Source organism: Equus przewalskii, chromosome 1, assembly GCF_037783145.1.
Source record: "Equus przewalskii isolate Varuska chromosome 1, EquPr2, whole genome shotgun sequence".
In the NCBI taxonomy this organism is placed as follows: domain Eukaryota; kingdom Metazoa; phylum Chordata; class Mammalia; order Perissodactyla; family Equidae; genus Equus; species Equus przewalskii.
The window spans coordinates 14,718,501-14,741,647 of record NC_091831.1 but is presented as its reverse complement, the minus strand read 5'-3'; the positions used below and the strand labels follow the sequence as shown (position 1 = coordinate 14,741,647).

Below are 23,147 nucleotides of genomic sequence, written 5' to 3'. Positions count from 1 at the left end.
TCCCACATATACAGTAGAGGGAGATGGGCAGGGATGTTAGCTCAGGGCCAGTCTTCCTCAGCAAAAAGAGGAGGATTGGCAGTAGTTAGCTCAGGGCTAATCTTCCTTAAAAAAAAAAGAACAGGGACTGGCATATAAGATAGAGAAAACCTCATCTCCCAAACTGATGAATGGATAAACAAAATGTGGTATATCCATACAATGGAAAATTATCACTCCTACAAAGAAACGCAGGACTGATATGTGCCACCACGTGGCTGAACCTGGGGGACATTATGCAAAGTGAAATAATCCAGACACAGGGGCTGGCCCCGTGGCTGAGTGGTTAAGTTCATGCACTCCGCTGCAGGCGGCCCAGTGTTTCGTTGGTTTGAATCCTGGGCGCGGACATGGCACTGCTCATCAAACCACGCTGAGGCAGCGTCCCACATGCCACAACCAGAAGGACCACAACAAAGAATATACAACTATGTACTGGGGGGCTTTGGGGAGAAAAAGGAAGAAAAAAATAAAATCTTTAAAACCTCTTCCTTAAAAAAAAAAAAATAAGCCAGACACAAAAGGCCACATATTATACCATTTCATTTATATGAAATGTCTAGAACAGGCAAATCGATAGAGAGTAGATTAACGATTGCTTAGGGCTGGTGGGGGATAGAGGAACAGAGACGTGATGGTTAAAAGGGTACATGTGGTTCCTTCCTCTGTCTGGGGCTGGAGATACTGGGTTGACTAGCATTCCCCATCCCCACCCCAAGTTCATGTCCGCCAGAACCTGTGAATGTGGCCTTACTTGGAAATAGGGTCTGTGGAGATATATTCAAGTTAAATTCATACTGGGTTAGAGTGCCCCTAATCCAATGACTGGTGTCCCTATAAGAAGGAAATTTGGAAATAGAGACACACAGAGACAGAGGGAGGAGAATGCAATGCGAAGACGGAGGCAAAGATTGGAGTTACAGCTTTCTGAGCCAAGGAACGCCAGGGATTTCAGGCGCCCACCAGCAGCGGGGGAGAGGTTGGAGCAGATGCTCCCTCGGAGCCTCCAAAGGGACCTCCCCCTCCCCACCACCGACGACACCACAGTCTAGGACTTCTAGCCTCCTAAACAGCGAGGGAATACATTCTTCTTGTTTCAAGCCACCCAGTTTGTGGTCCTTTGCTACGGTAGCCCTAGGAAATTCATGCAGGGCCTGAGGTTTCTGCTCCCTCGTGTGTCAGTGCCATTTTGATGAAGGGAGGGAGAGAGAAAGCTGCCATGGGGGCACCGGTCACCTTCATGCACCATCCAGGCTCAGGAGGCTGCTGTGGGAACCTCCGCCTCTCCCTGGCCCATGACCTTTAGCACTGAACTAGACTAGACTGAACTAAGGAAGGCTGCTGGAAGCAGGGTTTCCTCATGTAATTTTTGCTATGATTAACATTAAAAAATACAATTTACATTGCAACCAAGTACACACATCCACAAAACGAGTTTCAGGAAACAATACTTGTTCTTACTTACATTTTGATATTTTCTATTCTGTATTTTTTAAATGTCGATTGCTACCCACTAGATTGATGTATGACCCCCTAATTGATTATAACCTACAGTGTGAAAAACACTAAGTCGGAGGAAAAGTGAGACTAGTAAGATTCGGCCTCCTTAAGCATATTCTTTTCCACATTTTTAGACCTCAGGGAGACAGTCTTACCATCAGCAAGCTTATTCATTCATCAAACATTTATTAGCATCTACTGTGGCTTTGAAAGGGTTGGGGGCTGGGAGAGAGCAGAGATGCCAAGATAATAAGATGCTTATAGAGCCACTCTCATATGCTAGGTATTGTGCTAAGCACATTATATGGATTTCCTCAGTTAAGAAAATTAATGCTGGGGCCAGGCCGGTGACGCAGCTGTTAAGTTTGCACGTTTTGCTTCTCGGTGGCCTGGGGTTTGCCGGTTCGGATCCCGGGTGCGGACATGGCACCGCTTGGCAAACCATGCTGTGGCAGGAGTCCCACATATAAAGTAGAGGAAGATGGGCACAGATGTTAACTCAGGGCCAGGCTTCCTCAGCAAAAAGAGGAGGATTGGCAGTAGTTAGTTCAGGGCTAATATTCCTCAAAAGAAAAGAAAAGAAAAGAAAAGAAAAGAAAATTAACGCTCAGATCAGGAGCCCAAAGTCAGACATTTAAGAAAACAGTAAGATCAGGATTTGAACTCAAGGCAGCTCAACCCAAGAGTCCATGAGCCTAACCACGTGGCTCTCCAGGAACATAAGGATAGACAGAGGGAGACTCATTTGTGAAAGTCTGAATAAATACAGCGAAATTCCACTTCTCTTCCTGGCAGCAACTACTGTTAACCATCTGTAGAGTGTCTATTCAGACCTTTCCCCACGTGTTTGCATTGTGGGTACAATCAGAAGTACAATCTTCGTTTGTGTTTGTGCTTATAGGAGGGTAAACTTGTCAGCTGTTGTTGGTAGACGTGTCTCTGAAGATTTTCACGTTAGTGCCTAGAGCATGGTCCAGTCTTCCTCACCCCTGCCTGCCTGTTCTCCTTCCTCCTACTTCTGGATATTGAGTTCATCTCTAATTTTTCATTATTACAATGAATATTTTTGTCTATGTATCTTTGTGCACATGCGTGACAATTTCTCCAGAGTGGATTACTAGAAGTGAGAGCACTGAGTGGGAGAGCAGGTGCTTTGTCGTAAATACTGCCACTCCTCCTCCAAGGAACCTGTGCAACTTACATTTTCACCATCAGTGCACAAGAGCATGTTTCCCTGCAGCCTCACTGCCAAGGATATCATCAATTATTTCAACTTATGTTAGTCTGATGGGTGCAAAACTCGTCTCTTTGTTGATTTATGTTCCCTTTGACAATGTGAAGCTGAGGACTGCATACATGGGATCTGTCACATACCCCAAAATCCAAATGCCAAGTATGTTCCTGTGCCTGGTCTCCAAGACCCCAGGGTGTGGAGAGGGAGGAATTGCCCCCTTGGGCTTCCATTGTGGGACGGGGGACCTGCCTCCCTCCATGACAACTTGCAACGGTGAAAGGCTGCTGTGTCCTGGAAGGTCAGCTAGGGTCAGGAGGAACGGAGTTGGGGTGCTGTGCAGGATGAACAATGACAAGTGGCCACAACCAACCTTCACGCGTTCCCTGCCTTTTTCTCCTCTGTGAGTCAGTGGATAAGCCCTTTGCCCATTTTCCTCTGAGACTGTTTGTCTTTTGTCTTGTTGATTTGTAGACACACATATCCTGCATGCTCCCTTTCCCAGATTCCTCTGCCATTAGGGCAGCTGAATTTCTGGGGGAGTAGCAAGACGACCACTCTTCCTTTTGGCTTCTTTCCAGAAAAGTACAGCCTTCCCAGATATGGGTGGCTTCTATCAGGGTTGCTGCCAGTCATGCAGGACCTCTGTGCAGGTTAGAAAAAGAGGACCCTTTCCCAAGACATGTTACTTCTGTCAGTTGGGAAAGTATTATACTGATTTTATTAGAATAGACACTTTATTGCAATCCAGAGAAATGGAATAAACATGCAGATCTACCATGTCCAAGATGTGATTGGGACCCCTTTGGTAGGGATGCCCTGATGCAGTGCACAATCTGCCCCACTGTGTGGGCTGACCCTGCTCCTAACTTCCGGACAGCCTCTTCATGGTACACAGTCCCTGTGTGCATCCTCTGGATGAGGCCTGGTGTGAGTGACTAGGCTCAAGTCCTCGCATCTCCACCGCCATCTTGCTGGACCTCAGATTTGTCACAGTATCTTTCGCAATCCCCATGGTATCTGTTCTGTCTTTCTCTCGAATGAGGCTTAAAGGACACATGGCCTGTGGGAAGCCTTTGAAGAGTCACACGGTACCTTGGTACCTTGGTACCTTGCAGAGGTGTTGTTAATACTCTGGAAGCACATTAAAGTTGACATGATCTAACCGCATTCACCAAATTTTCTTTGCAGGCTGCTGGTTCTGTGCGCCTTTGGCCACTTGTCAGGAGTGCACCATGCCCGGGCTGTGGCTGCCCTCGGAGGGGACACCCCAAGGGGCACACCCAGGATTTCTTGGCATCAGTGGTGGTGTATCTCATGCCATCTGGACTTGCTTTGCACAGTCACGAGGTGCTTCTGCGCCCAGCCAAGTTTCTGTACTCCATGCATTTGGAGGGCCAGACACCGAGTGGCCTCTCCCAGGAGCTGTCCTCTTCTTCCTCCCTCCTCGGCCTCAGCACTGCGGCTGGGCTGAGGGGCTCTGAAGCGGCCTGCAGTGAGGAGGGATGGAGGTGAAAGCTCGCTGACCTCTGGCACCAGCACCCCTGGCAAGAGTGAAATACACAGTCCAGGGATCCCGGGGCTCCGGGGCTGGCTGAGATTCTTCTGTGGATTCCTGAGCATTTTTGCAATTTCTGAGTCTCATGCAATGGTGTAGTTACTCCAAACAAGGTCACTTGGGCTGATGGACACTCCACATTCCTTTGCAGTGATCTGGAATGACATCAGCTGGACATGGTGACACCGATTCTCTCATGGTGGCCAGAAGCTGCCCAAATGGCAGGACTGCAGCTAGAACTTTTTCAAATAGGAAAGCGATTAGTACACAATAAATGCGTTTGCTTGGTAGACAGACAAATTGCACAATGTAGAACCGTAGGAAGGAGCCAAATATTGGAAAGAATTCTTGGGGGAGAAAAGCTTTTACTTTAGTTAATAAATACCTTTGAACAGCACCTGTGTGCCAGGCCCTGTGCTTGGGGCTGGGGACAGTGACATGCAAGAAAAGCAGGTCCCTGCTCCCATGGTCTGATGTGCTCACTGTGGGAGACAGTAAACAGAGAAACAAAAGTGACCTTCCTTAGGCACTTAATAAATGGTAGTTATTAATTTAAATGTCCCACAATAGGCGATTGGTTTAATATATTTTAACACACCCACACTTTGGACTATTTTGTGGCCATTATAAACGTGGTTTTTAAAGAATATCTAATGACACAGAAAAGTGCTCACAGTTCATTCATTCATTCAACAAACATTAGCAGAACACCTACTCCATGCCAGTCTCTCTCCTGGGCTCTGGAGACAGAACAGGGAGCAGCAGAGGCACGCTCGGCCAGCTCCCTGCTGTTCCGGAACTTCTATTCAGGGAGACAGTTAACAAGCAAGTGGAAAAATGCCCAGACAGGAAGAGGTAAGATGGAGAGCACAAACAGGGCAGCACCGTTGAGATGGCCTGGGAGAGGGCAGGGGGCTGTTGGAGTCTGGGTGGTCAGGGAAGGCCTCTCGGAGGAGGTGACCCAGAACTAAGAACTGATCAAGAGATGGCCCATGGGCGAAGATAAGGAGCCCCTGCATTTGACCATCTCTCAAGGGGCAAGGTGAGGCTGAGGAAGGACCACATGCCTCAGTTTGGCAGGTGGGAACTTTGCAGAAACTTTAGGACGGCTAGCCCTTCTTTAGTGCCATGGATGGGGAAACTGAGGTGATGCGGCTTGTTTTGGAAGTCAGTGGCAAAGCCAGATGGAACCTTGGGTCTGGGCTCCCTGGACAGCGCTCTTCCCATGCCATGTACCACCCTGGCTCTCAGTAAATGTCCCTCCTGGGTGCTTTTATGGTCCTTGGACCATACGAAGGATGTATCTCTCCATCAGGCAGGTCTCAAGGATTTCTGGAAGTCCTACACTGTGCATGGTGTGATGCCCAGAGCCATGAAGAGTATACCAGAGCAAGCCACGAGGGATCCACACCCAGCCAGGAAAATGAAAGCAGCCACACCAGAGAGCATGGATGTGGACCCGGCGTCCTGAGGTGCTGCCACCAGGCAGCAAGCTGAAGGGATTCCCAGGAGGAGAGGTCACTGTGGCCGGGTTGGGAGACTGAATTCTCATTTACTCACAGACAACTTCTCGACCGCCACTTCACGGGCCCCCAGCCCCCCACAAGGGGACCAGGGAGGAGAGGAGGCCTTCTGTCTGGCACCCAGGGTTGCAGATGTCTCAGACCTTCAAAGAGGCCCCAGCCCATCCGTGCAGCCACAGGAATGATATGGGACCGGCCTCACCCCTGCTCCTTTCTGTTCCTTGTTGCTCTGCCACCCCCCGCTGGCTTTGATCTCCGTCCCACTGAGCTTGGCCCAGCTTTGACGTCTCCTGCTGTGACGCCCCAGGCTGGGTCTCGGCTCACAGAGACTCTCTCTCTGTATCTCAGCCTGGATCTGGCCTCCTGCCTGCTGGGCTGTGGCAGCAGGATCCCTCGGGACCCAGGGGGAGGGAACAAAGGAAGGAGGTAACTTTGGGCCAGATTGGGGAGGCTTTTGTAGGCCAAGGGCAGCTAGGCAGATGCCCTCTGATGGGTGACAGGAGCCACCCCATGCCTGGCCATCGGAGTGGCCTGTAAGACCTAATGGGGAGGTTGTAGGTAGTGATCCAGGCATTCAGGCTTGGGGTGGGAGGACCTGTTCACATTCCAGTCTAAGCCGTTTCCTCCCTGGGCAACCATGGCCAAGTTCCTTCACTGTGTGCCTCAGTTTGCTCATCTGTAAAATGAGCAAGCCGCTTCACAGGGTTGTCATGAGGATTTAAATGAGGAAATACATGCCAAAGTGCCCTGCTCATTGTAAGCACTCTAAACTGTAGCTGCCATTGATGCTCAGGGCCCAGCCGACTTTGGGAGGAGACGGAGCCAGCCCCTTGGAAGCAGAGCTGCAGAGGCAGCGTCTTCCCTGCCCTCTGCATGAGAGCAGTCTGACTTCCCCTTCCTGCATCCGAGTTCTCCTTCCTCCTCTGGCCCGCGGCCCAGGTTGGATCTAATGACCTCTGAGGGACTGCCACAGCTTCTTGCTTCATCTTCCTGCTCCCAGCTTCTTTCTGCTCTGGCTTCTTCTGCTCACAGCTGCCCAGGGGATCTTCCAGCCCTGCTCAGAGTCCTCAGTGGCTCCCAGAGGCTGCAGAGGAGATGGCAACCTCCTCAGCATTTAAGACCCTTGGTAGTCTGACCTTTTCTTAACTTTTCAGCCTTATGTAGATCTGGGAAGCTTGAGCTTGAGTTTGAATCTGGGTTCCACTGCATCCGAGCTCTGAAACCTTTGGAAAAATCATACAACCTCTACGCACCTTGGTTTTCTTATGTATAAAGTGGAACTAATTATACCTGCCTTACCAGCTTCACAAGGATGCTTGAAGATCAGAGGAGTGGGGATGTGTATGCTGTTTGCAAGCTGGAAAGTGACTCGCTGTTTTTGGACCACGTTTTTGAAACCATGGAGTGGTTTCCTTTCTCTGGGCCTTTGTTCCTGCCATTCCCCCCACCTGGATTGCCTTGTCACCCTCTGTCCCCATTGTCCAAACGGGCACATCATTCAGAGCCCAGGGCAACCTCCATGTCCTCTGTGAAGCTGCTCTCTCCCGCCTGCCCGAAATGATCTCCTCCTCTTCTGTTTCCCATATCGTGTGCTCACACCCTCTCAGACACCGGGGCTGGCCTCACTTAATGCTTGTCCCCCCATGTCTGCCTTCTCTCCTTAGACCGTGAGCTCCTGGAGGGCAGGACTATACTTAAATCAGCTCTGTTTTTTCCTAGCACCTCATGCCCCGCCTCACCATAGGTGCCCCATGAGTCCTGGTTAAAAGGATGCTTGACCAGACAGATGAATGAAGGAATGTGGGTGGAATGTTGGTACACCGAAGCCAAAGAGATGCACCCAATGCCCTCTGGGGCCTGTTTTACGGCCCTAGGTGACTCTGTCTAATGGGAACATTTCCCATCCATGGCCCAAGTTTTCACAGATGGAATGAACCCAGAACACCTATGTGGGAAGGGCTTAGTGGCAGAAATCCAACTAGAAGTCGGGGAGGGGCCTGTCTGGAAGCCGTGTTATGCAGAGCATATACATATATAAGATTATATATGTAATATATACACACATATACGAGGATGACTGTGGATGAGTCGGTGCGACGCCTCACTCCTGTGGCGGGGAGTCTCCTAAAGCGCCTTCCTGGGTGGGGCTGGGGGAAGAGTGGGGTTGCATGGGAGCTGGGGAAGCGACTGCTGGTTCCACACACAGGAGCACCTGATTTATTACCAGGGACTGAAACACACGAGAGAACAAAGGGCCCTGGGGACATTTGTGACCCAGCTGCTCCCTCTCCATATCGAGCCAAGGCCTCGTGCTCTCAGCAGTGCTCAGAGCCACGGCCGCCGACGTCTTCGCGTGAGCCCTCTCAACAACCCCCCCACTGTGATGTTCTGGGGCCACACATTCCTCGGGCGATGGTGAATTCTAAGCATTTTAATGCCTGATATCTATCTCCGTATGGATTTTTGTTTTATCATGAGGCCACTGCAAAGTTTTTTGATATCTCTTTGAAACAGATGTCAGCAAAAGCTTCCAGCACAGATCAAGGGCAGGTCAAGGCCTTTGAGATGGGTCTGAATGTCCCTTTAACATCGTTCCATCTAATACCCAAATATACCTCGAGTCATTACCCTGTTTTTATAAGAAGCTCTGAACCATATGTTCGGGAACTAATTAAGCATACAAACCAAGCCCTGGGATCAGGTGGAACTCTGTCTAAATATCTTAACCTTTTATGATTATCTTAATTTAGAGAAAATTCAAAACACATTCAGAAGTCTTAGAAAATGAACTAACTAGGAATTTACTGGCCGGTTTCTTTTCTTGATGTTGGGATTGTTTCTTTACAAGCCCAGCCCGGATTCCTGGGGAAATCCTCTGTTCTCACAACTTCCCGGGAAATGTAGACGTCTGCGGGCCTGGGAAGCTCTGCCGGGGCTCCACCTGACTCCCTTCCACCAGCAGCTTCTCCTAGCCCGAAACCCCACCGCTGCCCACTGCCCACTGCCCACCCCAGATGTCTCCTGTTTGCTGGAAGGAAGGGGGAGAAAAGAGTGGACTCTGAACTTGGAAGTTTTCTCTTCTGTTTTAATAAAATAAGGGGAGGATGAAATGAGTTGGTGTGAGATATTCTCGCTGCCCATGTTTGGTGGGGAGCCACAGAGCAGGGCGCAGGGCGGGCTGAGATGGGAGCTGCACGGAGCTGGCTGCACGCCGGCTACAGGCGGCTGAGAGAGGAGCGAGAGCATGCAGGCCGCCCTTCTTTTCAATGCCAAGTTTATTCTGTTGGTGGGGAACAGGGACTGGGTGCTTAGTGGGTCTCTGTCTTCTCACCTACCTCACATAAAGGAGGTGCTTGATCTATAAGGCATGCTTAAAATATCTGTACTTACCAAATCTGACTGACTTATAACAAGGTCTCATAGTCTTTTGGTGCGCATTCAGTGCATCTTTATTGAACACCTATCGTGTGCCATGTTCTGTTCCAGGCACTGGGGATTCAGTGAGCAGGAAAGACATCGTCTTGACATGGATATTAAACAGCCTCTGACACAGGTGCCCAGTTGGTGTACCAAGACTGGATTAAGCCTCAAAAACATTCTTTCTTAAAGTTCTTAAGATCCTTAAACCTTTAGAATAGGGTTTCCAGATAAAATACAGGATGCCTAGTTACATTTTAACGTCAGATAAACAACAAATACTTGTTTACTCTAAGTATGTACCAATTATTGTGTGGAACGTATTTATACTAAATAATTATTTGTTGTTTATCTGAAGCTCAAATCTAACTGGGTATCCTGTACTTTTATTTGATAAATCTTGTAAGCCTACTTTATAAAAAAGGTGGAGGTAGGGTCTCAATCTTGGATGTTAAACAGTAATTTTGGAGGAAGTGCCCCAGAAAACAACCTTGCACCAGGCCCCTTTACCTATGATATTTCATTTAGACTTCATCACCCCTCCATGAAGGAGTTTCTATTATCATCCCCATTTTACCTATGCATAGACAGAAGCTCAGAGAGGTTAAGTGAGTTGCCCAAGGTCACCCAGCTGGAATCCTAGCCCAGCTCTACGGAACTGCAAAGCCTGGGCTCTTCCATGGAACCCCAATGCCAAGCCTATGGTTATCTTTGCAGAGTTCTGATTTTCCTAGCTTGTCCTGGCTTCTCTCAACTTCTTCCCCCTTTATCCACAAACGTTCAAGGAGAGATTCCCTCCGTCAGATCAATGTCACTGCCGTAATGAAAACCACCACCCAAGCCATGAAGGACGAGAGCTGGGGAACCCTAATGAGAATGGTTCCGATTATGCAAAAAGCAACCTCATGGTTATTCTAACGTTACAAGTAAATATAAAACATTTAGAAATACTTGGCTTAGGCTGTTTTTTTCAAGTACAGATGTCTGACTCCCTGCCAGTTTGTTATTAAAAATGCTACGGTGGTTTGGGTACAAAGATTGCTGTAAAAAGAAAAGCTGATGCACTCTGAGCTCTCGTTTTGACTTTGCGGGGAAAATCAGCAACGGTGAGGCCGGGGCAGATGGTGGCTAATGGCGGCTCTGAAGTGGGTACCCCAACATCCTCAGCTCCATCACTGGGCTGCGTAAGACCCTGCGGGAGCTTCCCGTTGTCCCTCCAGTCCCAGATAGGCTCCTGCCTCTCCAGCCCTGTCTGCTCCCTCTCCTTCTGGCTTACTGGCTTCTTCCAGCTCACCCTGACTCGCACTTGCTGCGTCCTCTGCTTGCTGCTCCTCCCCCAGCTCTTCATCCAGCTGGCACCTTCTCAGCCTCTCTCCTCCAGGCCTTCTCTGACCAGCTTCTCTGACACGGTCATCCTCCTTCTGCCTCCAGTCTCTCTTTAGCACGGCACTCGGCTTAGTTCCTTTGTTTCTCTTAGAACTCTCTGGAATAGATCTTGTTGCCTTTTTTGTCTCTCCCACCAGAAGGGAAACCTCATGCAGACGGGAACTCTGTCTGTTTTGTTTTCACACATAGAGCAGCAATGTTAAGGCACACAGTAGTTGCTCAATAAATGTTGGGTGATCAACTGAATGCATTTACCAAAGCACTTGGAGTCTTTATTGTGTCATCCCCTCTGGGTCCATGGACCAGAAGGAAAGGAGCAGTTTCTACAAATTTTAATCAACTCAAGGAAAACACGGAAACTTGGGAGAATCCTCAAGCTCAGTGAGCAGTAGTTCTGAGGCCAGCTGGAAGGTCCAGGATGGTTCTCCAGACCCCAGCAATGGAAAACACTTGAATGTGCTATAGCACTTGCCTATGTGTCAAAGGAGAAATGTAAAAGAGATAGAAGATTGAGGGCGCTCAAATGCACCAACATAAATACTGTCGCCCTAATCATCTTCCTATTCCATGAAAGGTGTTCGTGGCACCAGAACGGTTTTAGGGGCATGGGAGGGGGTGTACGTTCTAGAGGCTTTGCTCCTTAGCTTGGCATTCAAGGCTGCTCATGCTCTGGCTTCAATCTCCCTTCCCCAATTTCTTCTCTGACTCCCTTTATGCAGCCTGTGTTCAGTGGGTCCTGAACTGTTGCTCATGTCCCCTCTCCCTGCAAGCTTACCCAGCCCGTCCCTTTACTCTCGCTGTGCCCTCCACCTAGAACGCCCTTTTACCATCTGTGCAGATCCAAAGCCTGCTCACCATTAGAGCCTGGTTCCAAGATCATCTTCTTCTTAATCTTTTATTACATCCACCCCTACCTGGCAGTGATCTCTCTCTCCTCTGAACTCCCTGGGTATTTTTTTCTTTTCCTCATCATGTTCTACTTGATATCAAGCTTGATTTCCAGCTCCTTAAGGGTACGAGCTATGCCTCATGTCTGTGTCCCCCGCTGCCTCCAGCACAGTGATTTTTATGATAAAGGAGTTAATGACATCTCCTGGGCACACACAGCCTCAAGCCATTAGCTCTGGGCCAGAATGGGGCAGGGTCCGGAAGCTATGGCTAATCAGAGTCCATACCTTCACCTTTCTCTTTCCCCAGACATTTGGAAGAAGTGATGTGACTTACGGAATGGGCAATCTAAACTAGTGTCTACAGGACCCCGCGTGTCCAGATGAAAGGTCCAGAAAACAAACTGAACTTTCCCTTTTCCATTGAGATGTTTTCCTGTTGGGTGGCCAAAAGCCTGAAACAGCTGAATTCCTGGGCGCTCTACAAACCTCTCCCACTCCCAGCTTCCCAAATGTTCTATTCCAAAACTCTGTCCAAATAAAAAATCCCTAAAGAACCTTGAGCGCTAATACCGAACACATGAATCCGAGAGCTAGAGATCCGAGTGGAAACAGATACCCTGTTTTTGCCAGGTAAATGTTGTCAAATATATGAACATGCAAATATATTTATCTCAAGCGGGTTGTAAACAGAGCACTCCTCTCTCACAGGTCCAAATTCACTTGCGCAAAGATAGTAACCGGTTTTGGAGAATCTCACACATATTAAGCCAAGGATCCTCCCTTTCTGCATGATCCAGGAGGTTTGGAAATGTTCTGTGAGCAATGTGGTTTTCAAATGAAGCCCAGTACAAGCTTTCGATCTACACAGGAGAGTGTGTGCGCGCATGTAACCCTACTGAATCGGCAGGCTAGAACACTCGCCTCACGTACGGGATGTGGATTTACGATTGGGCTTTGGGACACACACATCTTTTGGGATTTCTACATATATGACACATGGAGAGGTGAGGGAGGGGTCCCGTGATCTTTGTCAGGCTAACACTCAAGTGTGGCCTTGGCAGCTGTGAGGCCATTGTCATATTTTCAACAAGCGACGGCTGTTACAGAGTGAAGTAGAAAATGTTTCCCTGAACTCATCGTGGATTGCAACAGGAGGAAACACTCCATCACTGGAAAGTGACACTAATGTATTCTATTAGATTTGCTTATCATGTTAAAGAGCATATTAAAAGGAAATGTTTGGAAAAGGGATGCCATAATGTGGTATGATGGATTGAAAATTCCTAATTTGGAAAAAATGTGCTAAGACAACATGATTGATGTGAGTGACCTACTTTATTTTATAAGAAAGTATGAGTTGCCTCGGGCTCGTTGGTACACATATTTGGAAAAAGTTGTTTTTTTTCCACATTAAGTTTTTATTAACATTTTCAAAAGAGCAGAAAGACCATAGAAGGATATAAGTTTCGACTTGTCAATGCAGATGTGTTTGTAGTCATTTGCTGCTGAGAAAAACTTATCTCCTTGCTGGAAGGGTTTCTGAATCAGGAGTTTCTTGCCAAGCGAACACCTGATGGGGAGAAATATGACACCTTTTCCACTGATAACAAAGACGGGGAAGGGGCGTTTCATTTAAAGCACAAATAGATCTTCTGCTACTTGTAGCTAGTGATCTCTTGGAATGAATAACATTTCAGGGAGCCCCCTGGCCACCATCCTGCTTCAGAGAGCAGACGATCGAGGCTGAATTAACCATTTTGTTTCTACTCTAGAGGTCAGAGCCTAAAGCTGAGGCCCCTCCTTGTCAGACGACGCTGCCCAGTCTGGAAGCGGGGAACTCTTGGGTTCATCCCAGGAAGCAGAAGGAACCGCAGAGCCTCCAGCAGAGGGTTGGTAGCTGAGAAAATATTCTGTTACTATTAAAATGATGTTGCTAGTGACTTTAAGAACTTAAGAAATGCTTATGGTATAATGTTTACTGAAGAAAGTGGGATACGGAGAAGAACTGGGTATTAAAAAGTGGAGGAGGGAGAATAAATTGGCACAAGCTTTCTGGAGGGCAATTTGTCAGTTCGTTGCCAAAGCCTTGGATTTCTGCATGCCTTTGGACCCAGAAATTCCACTTCTAGAAATTTCTCCTAAAGAAATAATCATGAATATTCACAAAGATTTAGGTAATAAGTTGTCCACTATGGATTTATAATATTAAAAAATGGACTCAACTAAATATCTGAAGTTAGGGGATTGCTTAAACAAATTCATACATTTAATGCAGCTCTTAAAATGATAATGTAGTATAATAATGTGGAAAAAAGTTTATAAGATTTTATTAAGTAGGAAAAGTGGGTTAGAAAATATGTATGGTACTATTTGAACAACTCTACGTACATGTCTACTTAATTCTTAGATATACACATATGTCTAACTGATAAATATACGTATAACATTATATATATTATAATACTATTTTAAGTATATATACTATGTACGTATATGTATACATGTATGTATGTATATATACGTATATCTGTGTATATATGCATATGATGTATCTGTTTTTTGGAAAGACATTCATCAAAATGTTACGAATGACTTTTTCTAAAGAGTAGATTTCACAGGCACTGTTTGTTTCTCTCTTCTTGTATGTTTTCATTTTTTACAATAGACGTACTTTATGTTAGTAATAAGTAAAGCAGTTATTAAATGGAAAATCCAAGAGATGCAACTGATTACTTAATAGAAACAGTAAGAGAATTCGCAAGGATTCCCAGACACAAACTAAAGAGTTTTCTCATATAATAGTAATAACAAGTTGAAAATATAAAATGAAAAGTTGGGGCCTGCCCCGTGGCCGAGGGGTTAAGTTCACGCACTCCGCTTCTCGGCCCAAGGTTCACTAGTTCGGATCCTGGGCGCGGACCTGGCACTGCTCATCAGGCTGTGTTGAGGCAGCATCCCACATAGCACAACCAGAGGCACTCACAACTAGAATATACAACTATGTACTGAGGGGCTTTGGGGAGAAGAAGAAGAAGAAAAGAAAAGATTGGCAACAGATGTTAGCTCAGGTGCCAATCTTAAAAAAAAAAGTTATTCCATTCACTATAGCAAAAACAAAACAAAACAAATCACCCACAAAACTGAAAATACAATGACTAATTTGTGTGAGGAACATGTAAGACCAGTTTAGAAGCAAATATTGAAGTACACCCAAGAAAATCAAAATAAAGTAAATTGCTGGAGTTCTGCTCGGGATGACTGGGTATTGTGAAGTTCTCACTTCTCCCCCAGACTGCTTTATAAATTGTGTGTGATTTCAATAAAATTTCTGAATAAAAGAACTGGTAAGTTGATTCTAAACATTATCCAGGAAAATAGATAATTTTTATGAAAGCAGAAAAATGAGAGGAAGCTTGCCCAATTGGCTTTTAAAAGATATCACAAAGTCAGAGTAATTAAGCAGGATGATAATGTTGTAGGAATATGAAATAGATTAATGAATAAAATAGAACATAGAATAGAATAAAACAGGTTACTGGAATAAAATGTATATATGGGGATCTAGTATGTGATAAAGATTGTATTTCCTGTTAATAGAGAAAGTCTAGATTGTTCCATAAACAGAATTGGAATAATTAGTTATCTATTTGGAGAGGAAAAAAGTGGGTTTTTACCTCATGCCACAGTCACAGAAAAAAAATTCCAAATGTATTAAAGATGCACACATTTTTTAAAATTATAAAATTTGCAAAAGAAACTAAAGAATAATAATTCCATAATCTTGAGAACGAGAAAGGCCTTTCTTAATAAGTGATAAACCTCAGAATCCTTAAAGGAAAAAACTAACAATTTTACCTGCATAAGTATTTAAATCTTTGGTATGGAAAACATATACTATAAACAGATGACAAACTAGGGAAAAAATGTAACTTGCATGACAAGTGACTGATAAAGAGCTTTACTATATAAAGTGCTGCTTCAAGATAAGAAAAAGACCATCATTCCAATGGGAAAATTGGGAAGACACTAGCCAGCTTTTCAGAGAATACAAATAGCCACTCAGGTGCAAAAATGACGCTGGACCTCATTAACAAACAGTTTAAAATGAGAAGAAAACAATATTTTCACTCATCTATCAAAGTTCTAAAAAGGAATGATAATATTCAACGTATTGAGGATGTGGAGAAATATTTTTGATCCAGTAATTTCATTTCAGAGAATTTACCCTGTAAAATAGTGACCAAATGGTCCAACAGATGCTGGAACACCATGCAGTTGGTTGAAGGAACGAGGCAGACTCATACACTGAAAGAGGACAGTCCAAGAGAATGATGCATCCTTGTGCTCTCACTTTCTGTTTAAGAAGCTTCCATAGCTATTTGTATAATGAGAAAAATTTTTGCGGCAGACTGTCAACGGTAGGGGAGAGGTACCCTCACTGACTTTTTCCTCCTCTGCCACATTTGCATTTTTTATGATCATGCGTCACTTTTATAATAAAAGACAATGTACATCTGTCCGTTGTGCCCAGAGACGTGAGGTGACTTGCCCAAGGTGACAGCGCGTGAGGACCAGAGACGCTGTATCTCCTGATGCCCAGGCTCCTGCTGCCCCCAAGAGTCCCTTCTCTCTGTGAAGGAGCCCACGGACCCAGGGAGCGCCTCTCCCCTAAATGAGCCCATAAGCGCCCTGAAAATACCACTTGCTGCCACCTCTCAGATTGCGAACATCCCATGTGCCAGGATTCTTGGCTCGGAGGGGCCCGCATACGACGCGTTGGTTTAATGGGTTTCAGGGCGGGGCCTAAACCCAAGGCAGTGATGGGGCCTCACCAGTCCCCTCTGCAGGGGCTGCTCCGCCAGTGCCAGCTTGCCTAGTCGCCTCGTAAGAGAAATCTTGTGAGAGAATCTGCTCGTGACGAGTGAGCAGGCCAGGGATTCCTTCCGCCGCCTCCATGACTACTCCTGCCCTCCGGACACTGAGAAACCTCACACAGCTTCGTGGCAAAGGGTGTTCCTGGTGGGGTGGGGGATGTAGAGGGGGAAAGCAAGAAGATGCATCGCTTCAAAAGGTACAACATCAGCTTGTATTTTAAAGTGCTTTCTAATTTACTTTTCCAGGTCGTTTGATCTCCAGAATCATCTCTTGAAGGGAGAAAACCCAGCACAATTGCTATTATTCCCATTTTACAGAAGAAAGAACTGAGGCTCAGGAGGTAGAGCCATTTACCTGGTCACACAGCTAGGAGGTATGGAGAGAGGATGAGAGGGTGGGTCACTTGGCGCTAATTCTCTGCTCCTGCCACACTGCCTCTTCTCCTCTGGGAGAACGTCCACCCATCCTCAGCCCAAAGAAGCAAGTTCCCTCTTGCTGGAGATTGGCCATAGTCTTGAGCTAGCTCGGCACTAGCTATCCATATGTAATATTATGGAAAGATCTCCAAAACTCGTGAAGGGAGGGAAAAAGCAAGTTCCAGAACAATACCTAATATGATCCCATTAATGTTTTCTGCACAGTCTAGGATGACTTCCTCCTCTAGGCCCTGAGTCAATGTCTAGGATGCCTGGGCTTCCTCCAGCAGCTTTCTGCTTCTTGGCTTCTAAGACCGGTTGGGCCCATTCTCTGGGGGGCCCCGGAGAAGAGCACAGACCTGAAGCTTCTCTGATGGAGGATGTTGTCCTGCTCAGGAAAGGCCTCTAACCACTAAAGCCCCAGCCTGTAAGCCCTGTGGTTGATTGGTTCACACTTGTGCTCCCACAATCTGGCAAAGTGCCTGGCAAAGAGCAGGCTCAGTAGAAGTTTGCTGAATCAGTGGATTGACTATAAGGACCCCTGGTCCCAACTCCAGTCTTTCTAGAGCTCACCCTGACCTCAGGCTCTCCGTGTTCCCACCCTGAGACTCTTTTTCCCTATTGTAACATGGGTGTGGGTTAGTCTCCAGGATCTGAAGCCATCTAGCATGGCTAGGGCCTCTACGAGCTTTATTTTCAGAACAAAGAGGCTGGAGGAACAGAGGCCAGCTGTATCCAAGAGATTTAGAGCCAGAGACTGCAGAGAAATTGAGGAGGATCTCCAAACTTCTATGCTGAGTCCAGCCTCAACATCCCCAAGAATTTGGCTTAAGCTTTCTGCTTCTCTGTTTGCCACTAGCACATGGTAAGTGCATGGGAAAAAATGTGGTCTCCTCTTGTAACAACTTGCCACAATTGAAATCACAAGTTTGAGACAGGAAATGACGTTATAAGCCATACAGTCCAACTGCCTCCATTGGAGACCCAGAAGCAGCAAAGATTTGCCCAGGGTCACAGACATTTGGGCAGGATGCATGAGCTGGTTTTCAGAGATCAGCCAAAGCTAAGGCTTTGGCTTGGTTTGGAAACCAGAGGGAGCCTATTGGGGGCCACCCATCACATACCAGAGCCCCCCCACTGGCTCCAGCCAGAGCTCAATTACTGCTGGGAGAGGCGTGAAGCTCCCATAATGAAGTCATATCTATTGCAAAGATCCTCGAGGCTACTTAACTGTGAAATAATTACATGTGCCTCAGAACTGGGAGATCAAGGATTTCTATCCAAGATCCTATGATGCTCTTAAAAAAGGCTTCACCATAAACTGCTGGTAGGGTGGGGAGAGGCAAGATTTCTGAGCCAGGACACCGTGTTTTAATTCCACCTTTTATGTTTTGGCATCATCAAATCTATGTGTATATATCTCCCTATAGACATATTAAAACAACATTAAAGGAGATTAAAAGAGTAACAATTGTCATCCACAATCATATTGCTATAACTCAATTAATTGCACCCACATGCATGTGTCTCCTTGTTTAATTACACGAGCAATACATGAATGCACTCTCATTGTCAGAAATTAAACAGTCAAGTATACACGGTAGTCAGTACAAGTGCCCTGTCCACACCACCCCTCCCCAGTTCCCCTCTCCTCTCCTGAAGTAACACAATTGTCAGCTGTGTATCTTTCCAGAACTTTTCTCTGAGATTACATTTAAGTATTCATGTGTAACTATATATTAGCGTGTGAATAAAACACACAAACAGGTAGTATTTATTTTAAACATTAATGGAATCATTGTTCTGGACCTTGCTTTTTCCCTCTCTTAACAGGTCTTGGAGATCTTTCCATAACACTACATACAGATGCTACTTCTATCTTTTAAGAGCTATGCAGTTTTCGGTAGCATGGAAGCATCATAGGTTTTTTTTAACCAGTCCCTATTAAGGGACGTTTACATTGTTTCCAATTTTTCAGCATTCCTAACAGTGAATATAGATAGCTTAGTTCAGCCTTAAGCTTTCTGCCTCTCTCACATGGCTGATGAGTTTTTTCACTCATGTCAGCAGACTGTCCTGCTGGGGAGTGTCGGCTCCACGAGGGCGGAGAGTCTGTCTGTTTTCACTCCTGGCTGTGTCTCCAGTGCCCAGAACAGTGCCTGCTCAGCAGAAGTGCACAATAAAAACCTGTTGAATGAAAAATTGACCGGCAAGGGGCGGACATAGCTGAAAACCATTTTAACAATTAATGCTCGTCTAACGCCTGCCCTTTACGAAGGCGTTTTTATTCCCTATTTGAATTCTGTCCTCAGAACAATTGTGTGAGGTCAGAAGATCCTGTATTGTTATTACCTTTGACTTACTGATGAGAACAGCATCAGGAGGAAAAAATATAGAGGATTTTATGTCTGGGCACATTAAATAATAGTTATCTAGTTCCCCAACTAGTCTTTGAGGGCAAGGATGGTAATTTACTTTATCTTTTAAGACTGTTAATTGTGGGTCAATTGCAAAGTTCCTTATAAATGGTGAATACACGATATTTGTTGAATGAATAAATGCTCCCCAAATACTATAAATATGTGACTTTAAGTGGTTCTGAGGGCACAGGGCCTCCCAATCCCACTGTTTTCAAGACAGCAACCAAGCTGTCCTGAGCCAGTGTCACCCTCTGGTGGCCAGTGTGGGGATGGCCTTTTCTTTCTTCCCTAGGGGTGGAGCTTATGCCTTTTCCTCCCTCACGACTAGGTCAAATCTACCTCTGACAATCCTTCTCCTAGGTTTGCATAGCTTGGAAATTTTCTTTCCTTTTCTCTTTCTTCAATTGCAAAGTTGTTTTTTTTTTAAAGATTTTATTTTTTTTTTCCTTTTTCTCCCCAAAGCCCCCTGGTACATAGTTGTATATTCTTCGTTGTGGGTCCTTCTAGTTGTGGCATGTGGGATGCTGCCTCAGCGTGGTTTGATGAGCAGTGCCATGTCCGCGCCCAGGATTCGAACCAACAAAACACTGGGCCGCCTGCAGTGGAGCGCGCGAACTTAACCACTCGGCCACGGGGCCAGCCCCTCAGTTGCAAAGTTTTGCCCACCTCTACTCCCTTCAAATATTTTGGAAGTCAAAACAGCCACCCAACCCCAGCCATGTGTGAGAAGTCAAACCGGAATGCTCTGCCAGCAGTGAAAAGGCAGGACAGACCTTGTGAAGGAGAAGCAGATCCAGGGCCACTGCCCTTCAAAGCGCCTCACGACCCCTTAGATCTGTCTGCAGGTCTTCATCGACTCTTCATCCCATCGACTCTCCCTGCTTGAGAATGTTTCCTTCGGCAACCAGCACTCACTTCCCTTTTCCTCTTTGGTTTGAGTATGACCAGCTCTATCCCAGCACCTGTGAGAGTTGCCCGCACGTACTTATTTACAAGGCAGTCTTCCTCTACGAGACAGTGAGCTGCTTGAGGGAAGATATCTTGACATTTTTCATTTTTGAATCCCAAATGCCGACATAGTGCAACATGGCAGATAGCAGGTATATTTTTGGGGGGATAAAAAAAAAAAAGGATATTGCTTTCCTCTCATTCTTTTTCATGGCACACAACCACTATAATTCAACACTTATGTTCCTACTGTGCTTAAAATTCTATATTTTATGAGTAGGCCTTTAATAGATTTTGGGAGGGGAGGGTGGGGAAGAAACTTGGAACCTTGATTACCATGTATAACATTGTTTCCATGGGGGGCAATATTCTGAGTCTCAGACAGCGACTAAGAAAGAAACTTTTGGAACATAATCTATTTGAAAGTTAACGCCTTCTAGCTCCCTTCCGGACTCAAGCACAGATTTTTGTTAGGCTCCAAGGGACCCCTACCCCTATCAGGAAATGCAGTGCGTCACTACCACCACGGCAGAGTAACAGCGTGAAAGACGAGAGAGTCTGGCAGATGCTGGGCCCCCGTAGGATCTTAAGATTACCCTTTGAAGCATTCAGCTCTCCAGGATTTACCTGCAGGCCCGTAAAGGGGGGATGCTGGGACAGGCTGGTATATGGGGGGCCACGCCTGGCTTCCCTCTCCACAGAGCTCCAGGCATTGTGTGTGGCTTGTCTTAGCTCAGCAGCTCATGCCTTTTAGCCCAGTCATTTGGTTCTTGTCTGCCTCCCCAGTTTGGTCTTTTGCTATAATATTTATCCAAGATTCTTTCACTTTCTTTATTGAGGTATAAAATTTTACAGTAAAACACACAGGTCTTAAGTTCGACGAGCTCTGGAAATTGTATACATCCGTATTACCATTGCCCAAATCAAGATATAGAACATTTCTAGCACGCCAGAAAGTTCTCTCATGCCTCCTTCCAGCCCATCCTCTCCCAGACGCAACCACGGTCTGAATTCTATATCCTGTTACGAACTTCTTGTAAACAGAACCACATAGCATGTTTCTTTCCTTTCTTTATTTACTAGAACAACAACGAAAATGTGTGGGCATAATCTAATTTCTTTTCTTTTCCGAGGTTTCAGAAGTTATCATTCCCAAATATTTGACAGTGGTGGCCTCCGACTAGGGAGAATTTAAGTGATTGTTACTTTCCTCTATACACATTCTGGTCTAATATAAAGATATACATATAATTTTATAATAATGAGAAAAACTAAAGCTGCTTCATGGGAGGGTGGGCCGTGACTTGTGGAGCGTGAACAGGTGAGGTTGAGGATGCGCATGGGGATGGAGGCCGGGCCATCCGGCAGCTGAGACCAGCTTCCCCCGGGCAAGGCTCCTGCTGGTGGCAGGGGACCTGGTACATTATCTCAAGGTCAGAGACCCCCTCGCGCTATTTCCTGTCTAGATTCTGGGCTGTCCCTTTGGATGTGGAACGATTTGAGCACAAGATTCCTCCAACCTCAAACCCTTCCCTGTGCATCTTAGCAAAGAGAAAATATTATTTATGCAAGGGTTAAAAATACTATTAAACTCATGAAAAAGCCCCCCACATATATAATTTTAAACTCTTTTGATCACACTTTTCAGTATTAGTGATGCACGTAAGGCAAATGGTAAATAGAGCAAAGGATACAATTGTAGATAGAATCTATACACCACGGTCTCTGAATATCATTGGAACACAGATAAGGGGCAATGCCTTCTCTTCTTTCCTTGACGGCCCTGCAACACAGATGGGTACATAACGTGGAGAAAGAATGAATAGAAGAGAGGCATAAATGAAGAGAAGGTTTTGAATCCTGAAAGAATATTTGCAGGAACACTTAAAGAGAAAACAACCTAGAATTTCACAACAGAGTGCAAGGCCTAACTCCACTGGGTAAGTGGTCCCATATGTGCTATCTGTGGAGCCGGGATGTTTGGAATGGGCCAGCCCGGGCCGGTGCCAGGGCTCTGCACACAGGGACTGGGCTCTGAACATGTTGTTCGACCTTACTGAGCCCATGTCTGCCTCTCTATCTGGGGTAATAACGGTAGAATCCGCCTCCCTGGATTGGTGGGAACGGGGACTGAAGGGAGGGGTGAACAAGCTCTTTGTAAACCATACATTCTACCCACGTATTATTCTCTCTTTTGGAATAAATGCACTGGAGAGAAGGTGGGATCCAGGCTCTGCATCCTATAGTCATCGACTTTTGGGGGGACTCAGAGCAAAGTGTTATCTCTTTCCTCTCTTGTGGTGTGTGTGTGTATTTTTCCTTACTGGGGGAAAGGGAGCATGTTGATAGGAATTAAGAGATGCAGGCAGGAAGCTGTTGAAGTCAGACAGAGCTGAGCTGGAATCCAGACTCCTTCATTTACTAGCTCTGTGTGTGTGTGAGCGTGGGTGGCCCCTTAACATTTCAGAGCCTCAGTTTTTCTCATCTGGAAAGGGGAAGAGACTGGGAATACTTCAAGGGATTGCTGAGAAGCCAGGATAAGATAGAGCCTTAGCAGAGTATCTGTACAGGTGCTATCAGTGCTAGAAATGGCCTGTCTCTCGTGCAAGATGCCCTGGTGGCAAATGAGCAATGAAGTAGATCCTGTCTTGTTCTCAGCACACCCTGAGCAGCTGCCCTTCAAACCAGGATCGTGGGGGCTCAGCCCAAGGGGCAGATATATGGAACTCTGATGCTTACACAATTAGGATAAAGTTTTCCACCATTCTGGACATGGGCAAGATGGATCACCTGGATGGAGAACATACTAAAGCTGGGCCAGGTGTGCCGAAGCCCATCTCGGGGAGACCCCCATGCACATGGTTGGCACTGTGATCCACTCTTTGTCTGGAAAGCTTGGCATCCTTCGGGTGTTCAGATATGGAGACTGCAGCCATGGGGGAGC

General features: G+C 46.2%; 1 long non-coding RNA gene across 1 annotated transcript in view; it reads right to left on the bottom strand.

The window, feature by feature from the left end:
- Positions 1-1,708: 1,708 nt before the first annotated feature.
- The window catches only part of LOC139078997 (uncharacterized), a 32,183-nt gene continuing 10,744 nt past the window's right edge, over positions 1,709-23,147 (bottom strand). The window contains exon 2 of the long non-coding RNA XR_011532245.1: positions 1,709-4,567. This is a non-coding gene — a long non-coding RNA (uncharacterized lncRNA). The remainder of the gene's footprint in view (positions 4,568-23,147) is intronic.